This window comes from Parasteatoda tepidariorum, chromosome 8 (genome assembly GCF_043381705.1).
Source record: "Parasteatoda tepidariorum isolate YZ-2023 chromosome 8, CAS_Ptep_4.0, whole genome shotgun sequence".
Taxonomy (NCBI): domain Eukaryota; kingdom Metazoa; phylum Arthropoda; class Arachnida; order Araneae; family Theridiidae; genus Parasteatoda; species Parasteatoda tepidariorum.
Window position 1 is genome coordinate 8,154,284 of NC_092211.1, and position 6,000 is coordinate 8,160,283.

At 33.2% G+C, this 6,000-nt stretch overlaps 1 protein-coding gene and 1 long non-coding RNA gene across 3 annotated transcripts in view; both read right to left on the reverse strand.

Moving 5' to 3' along the window:
• LOC107454613 (uncharacterized) overlaps window positions 1–1,067 on the reverse strand; it is a 46,491-nt gene extending 45,424 nt beyond the window's left edge. For both annotated transcript variants that reach the window (XM_043051164.2, XM_043051166.2), the window contains exon 1: window positions 776–1,067. The gene's annotated coding sequence lies outside the window, so the exon portion shown is untranslated. The remainder of the gene's footprint in view (window positions 1–775) is intronic.
• LOC139426217 (uncharacterized) overlaps window positions 1–6,000 on the reverse strand; it is a 189,318-nt gene that overhangs the window by 105,684 nt on the left and 77,634 nt on the right. The gene's annotated exons all lie outside the window — the stretch shown is intronic.

Sequence of the window (6,000 nt, forward strand, 5' to 3'; positions counted from 1 at the left end):
GAACTATAAAAGTTTCAAATAGATCAGAAGTTCAATTTTGTTGGACTGTCAAAATATTAATCTAAAATATCACTATCGTTATTATTCAAAAAAATCATTAAAGTAATATTTTGTTGTGATAAAACTAAATTTTTTAACCTCCAAGTAAATTTGCTCTACCATTGCTTTAAAGTATATATTGAATTATACAATACAATAAAAAGAGATATATATTTCAAAATAGACATATATATTTCAATCATAACTTCCTCAGAAACTGGATATTACAAATCTGTGTTTCCCTTTCTAATTATAAAGTTAATAATTCTGTATTACTATAAATTAAAATTTGGGAGCAGAACTATATTTTTATAATATAAACATAATAATTAGTAATGAAATGCAACTTAAAAAGCAGAAGCATAAAACAGTTCACATAATTTTTTGAAATTAATTGCATTTACCCAAACGTTTCTTATAAAAAAAAGGCATATTTTCATTACAGAAATACTGCATAAAACAAACTAAATGCTAATAAAAATAAAATGAAACTTGTTTACAAACTAGTAGTTAAATTTAAATAATAAAGTTACAATGAAAAATCTATAATATAAAGTCAAAGATCATTATAAACTTTTTATTGTAAATAAATAATCGCTTATAAAATTTTATTCCAAATACTTCAATCTGAACTTGGTTCTTGTTTGATCTATTTCTTTGAAACGATTAGACAAAAATCGTTTGCTTATATATTTATTTCCCAAACTTTACATAAAACTGTTCAAAAGCAGCTTACCTTATTTATCGGAGGCACTCTTTTAAAGCATTTGCAAATTAGTTGAGTGAATTGATTAACCACTCGAATTAGTTAATTCACTTCTCGAAAATGCATAATTTGTAAACTTCGAGTCTCGAACGTTTTCGGAGAAGAAAAAGGCGCACTGTAATTGGCTACTTCATTAAACTAATTAACATCCGATAAAACTTTCAAAATAAAGTGTATACTTATCATGTTAATAAAGTACTAGGAAAATATGTGTAACGCATGAACTATGACTTTTATTATTTTTAGGACATTAGATTAAAACATTAAGATTTTAAAACCACAAAAATTCCAAATTATAAAAGGAGTTGAGTTGATCAATCGTCAACGTCACTTCAGTATTACGCCTAGTTTAGATAGAATTAAAAGTTAACATTAATTTTCAAGTTTGATTGTCGGAACTATAACAACTAGTGTTTTGACCGTAAATAACATTACGTCTGTTTGTATTAATGAGGTGTTGAGGACTTCACTCAAAGTTTAAACCCGTCACCCAGTTGAACATTCGTATTGTCACAAAAAAGTTTAATTGGTTCTGTTATTCTGGAACAAGGATGAACTAGATCGTAACCTTAGGTGTTTTTAAAACACTAGTGCTGATAGTTTACATCAAAACTTTTGAAGAAATAGTCGTCTGTAAATTCTTAAATTGTTTCTTGATTGCAAACGAACAAATTAAACTCATTTCTTTTAAAGAATTGATTATCGTTGCATATTATATTTTCACATAGCAGATTTTATTTAATTTTGTATAGGAATTTTACTGAGATTGATTGCTATCTGTCTGTCTCGTAAATTTAAAAATGTAGAAACAAATTAGTTGTTTTTCATTTTTTAGATTCAATTAAATGAATTAGCATCAGAATCAACTAGAAAAGCGATAATTGTAGTTAAAATTAGATATTTTCTAGTCCCGCAGTGGACTGATCGTTAAGACACGGTTCCCAGTAGATCACCGAAGTCAAGCATCACTGGCTGCAGTCAGTGTGCGGGTGGGTGAGCACTTGGATTAGTCTGCGTAGGGACCGAGGGTGAGCGGTATTGGTCCTCGTTAAACTGTTCTACCGTAAAGTGCTCGACTTTGCGTGAAGGTCGTAGGGCTACCAAAGCGGGGGTGCCATCCCCTCTGCAGAGGATCAAAATTGTGATGGCATGTCTTTGGATCATCCTCAGGGATGTTTCCCAGACCGTCGCCAATAGCCCATTGTAGCCTCTAGTGCGACGTAAAATTAACTACAGCAGCAACAACAACAGATATTTTCTAAAAATTACTAGTGTTTCGTAATAGATCAATGAAAAATAATGAATTTAAAAAGAGTTATATTAAATATATGTCAACAATTTAAATTAAATTACTGAAAGCTGTGGTTTAAGTTGTAATTTAAACGACTTGATTTTTTTCTTTTAAAAAGAAACTCCACAACTCTTATTTACTATAATTTTCAGTACACTTTTTTAAACTTAAAATTGTCATTTATCATGTATTCATATTTTATTTTATATTTTATTTTTATAATCGTCGTTGAACAGCCGACCCAATTTTTTGGGTTCACGACTACTTATGTTTAACTCGTAGCCTTGTAATTTTGCACCCAATCAAGAAGACAGGAGAATTTCAGGATCAAGTATTGGGAGAAATTTGCCCTCGTGGAAGACTTTTTGAAGCAACGAACCCGCATTTGCGTTACGAGAGGAGAACCACGAAACTTTCCACGGTTAGCCTGACGGCAAGAGGACTCTAACCTATGATACGTCTACCACTGAGGATATTTTACGTCAGCACTGTGGTCAGTGCAAGTCGGATGCGGAATTCGTATCATCCATTTATTGCTGAGATTCGAACCCGGTTAACTCTATTGGAAGGCAAACGCTCTATCCCTTGAGTCATCGCTTTTCCATATATTCAGGTTTTATCTTATTTTATCCGTCGTTGAACAGCCGCCCCAATTTTTGGGTTTACGACTACTAATGTTCAACTCCGTAGCCTTATAGTTTTGAACCAATCCAGAAGACAAGGTAACTCCTGGATCAGTACCCCCAGAGGTATTGATTTGTTATGGGAACATGGAGGACTTTGAGACTTGACAGATGTAACGTGCATCAATCGTCATTTACTACACGGGGAGTCTTCTGCCGGTTGGGATCGAACCCACGACCTCTTGGACATGGGCCCAGTGCCCTATCAACCAGGCTATCCCGATTATGATATCCAGACTATGATAATTATCATACTGTCATTTATCATTCTGTGTAATATTTTCATGAGCATATGAATGTATGGCTTGAAATGGACTACAGCCTAGATGTTGTCCATGTGAAAAAGGGAAGTCACATAGAAATTCTGTGACGCGTTTATAAGTTCTGTGAAAATTTTACTGCTAAATTCTTTTTCTTTAAATGGCTATAGCCGTTTGTAGTTCATTATAATCATTTTGAATTACCCTATGTGTCCCTTATAATAACCTTTTGTAGCTGCGAATAAAATAAAAGCGTTAAAATTAGGATATTATTTCTCATATACTGTATCAGGGCTCGCTCTATGCATTCGCCACCTCGCGAAATGCGATAAAATCGTTCGTAAAATTTGGCGAAACATATTGTGTTTTTGGCGAAAGTATTTGTGCAAACGTATATATTTTCCCTTGATCTTGAAAATTATAACAATATGAATTGGTTCCGCAGTGGACTGATCGTTAAGACACGGTTCCCAGCAGATCACTGAAGTCAAGAATCGCTGGCTGTGGAGATGGGGATGTGCCGGTTGTTTGGGGTGTGGAAGTTTGGAGATAGGGATGTGCCGGTTGTTTGGGGTGTGGAAGTTTGGAGATAGGGATGTGCCGGTTGTTTGTGGTGTTGGAAGTTTGGAGATAGGGATGTGCCGGTTGTTTGGGGTGTGGAAGTTTGGAGATATGGATGTGCCGGTTGTTTGGGGTGTGGAAGTTTGGAGATAGGGATGTGCCGGTTGTTTGTGGTGTGGAAGTTTGGAGATAGGGATATGCCGGTTGTTTGAGGTGTGGAAGTTTGGAGATAGGGATGTGCCGGTTGTTTGTGGTGTGGAAGTTTGGAGATAGGGATGTGCCGGTTTTTGTGGTGTGGAAGTTTGGAGATAGGGATGTGCCGGTTGTTTGTGGTGTAGAAGTTTGGAGATAGGGATGTGCCGGTTGTTTGAGGTGTGGAAGTTTGGAGATAGGGATGTGCCGGTTGCTTGTGGCGTGGAAGTTTGGAGATAGGGATGTACCGGTTGTTTGGGGTGTGGAAGTTTGGAGATAGGGATGTGCCGGTTGTTTGTGGTGTGAAAGTTTGGAGATAGGGATGTGCTGGTTGTGGTGCGGAAGTTTGGAGATAGAGATGTGCCGGTTGTGGTGTGGAAGTTTGGAGAGAGTAACATGCTGGTAGTGGTTTGGAAATTCAGAGAGGGGAGTCAAATTTTTTCTTTTTAATTTTACTACATTTTAAATAAAAAAAATTAGTGATATTAAAAAAAAACTAGGAATTTTTTGTTATAATTATAGTTATAACAGTTTAAAGCAATATCCTATCTTTCATGACTCCTGTAACCGTTCTACGGAGCTCTATTTGGAAAATTTTTGATAGCACTATTTTAAACACGGCTCACTTTAGTTTGATGCAATTGATTAGAATTTAATCGTGTTGTAGTTTGAAATACTTTTTTTTAAAAAAAAGAAACTTCTAGAAATTTTTTATTACACATTTGAAAATCTTCCTTAAGGACGTTTTAACTGCTGAGAGCGTACATCATATTTAAAAAAAAAAAGAACATATACCTGATAATATAAAATCTTCAATAGTTTCAAAAATAATAAAGGAGGGAAAAATTCACCAGGATTCGAGCGCTTTAATGTAAGTGTGAATGAAAGTAACAGAACAGATTAGAAAAATAAAACTTAAATTCTTTTTTTTCTATCGAAAAAGCGGTATGTTGAACTTAAAATATGAAAAAAATGTTTCAGGGAGCTGTAAATCAGGTGGCTCGACTGATCATGATACGTAAATATTCCCTTGTTTATTTTCAATGGTAAATTGCAGTCATTTTTTTTAAAAAATCTTAATGCATCCAGAACCCCTCAAAGCTCCCACCCAGAAAACATTTTATTACGCTTCTTAGAGCGCTAATTACTTAGTTATTGTAAGGGGGGACCCCACCCTGAGATGATCAAATAGTAACGTTTTCCTTGAAATTTTTTTTAAGTAATAGAGACAATGCAGAGATTCCTTGTATTTTTTTAATGTTATTTAGCTACAATTTAAGTCTATTTCAAAAAATTTTCTTTTACAAAATAATAAAAAATAAGTTGGTGGCAGCTCCGTGTGTGGCTGGTCATCAAAAAGTAGCACCTCACTGGCCTCATGGATTTAGAACTCCTGAAGCATAGGAAAACTATTTTGCTTAGATTTTCTGAAACATAAAGACATTATCTAAAAACTAGCGTAGAGGTTTTATGGTATTTGCAAATTTCGCAAAATTACCAACTTAAAAAAAAAGTTAAGTTTTTCATTAAAAAAATATTCATTAAAATACTAATATAAAAATATCCAGCAACTCCCTTCCATTTTCTAATCTTTAGGGAATCTTTTCCTAATACTGAGAAAAAAGTCTTTATTTCCCTTCACAGTGATTATATATAAAATATCGAATAAACATAAAATGATTGCATATAAGATTCTGTTCATGGGTAGATAAGATATAAAACATTATTGAGAGATTCTAACAGATTACTAATAGAATCTAAATAAAATATTTAAAGAAATCATAACTGGTTTCAAAAAAAAAATTAGCCCTCCGAACCACTGCAACACTTCCAGGGAAGTCTTGGGTTCAGCGAATATCATTTGGGAACCACAGTTTTAAATAATATTATTATAATAATTAGTTAACTTTGTATATTAACTGTAACTTTGTATTAGTTAACTTTGAATGTAATTAACTTTTTCTAAAAATAATCAAAGTATGAACTTTATATATAAAAATATTAATTTTACGGTTTTTTTTAATTTCCAGTTTATTTCTAATTTTTAAGTGCACAAAAGTATAAAATTTTTATTATGCACAAAAATTAAAAATAATGCACAAAAAAAAACTTCTCGGATGTTTCACTTTTGCTTTGGTTGCAGTTTTTGAAAGCAACTTTTTCTTTGGTTGCATAGTAGAAATTCAAATATGTCTCCCACCTTTAAAT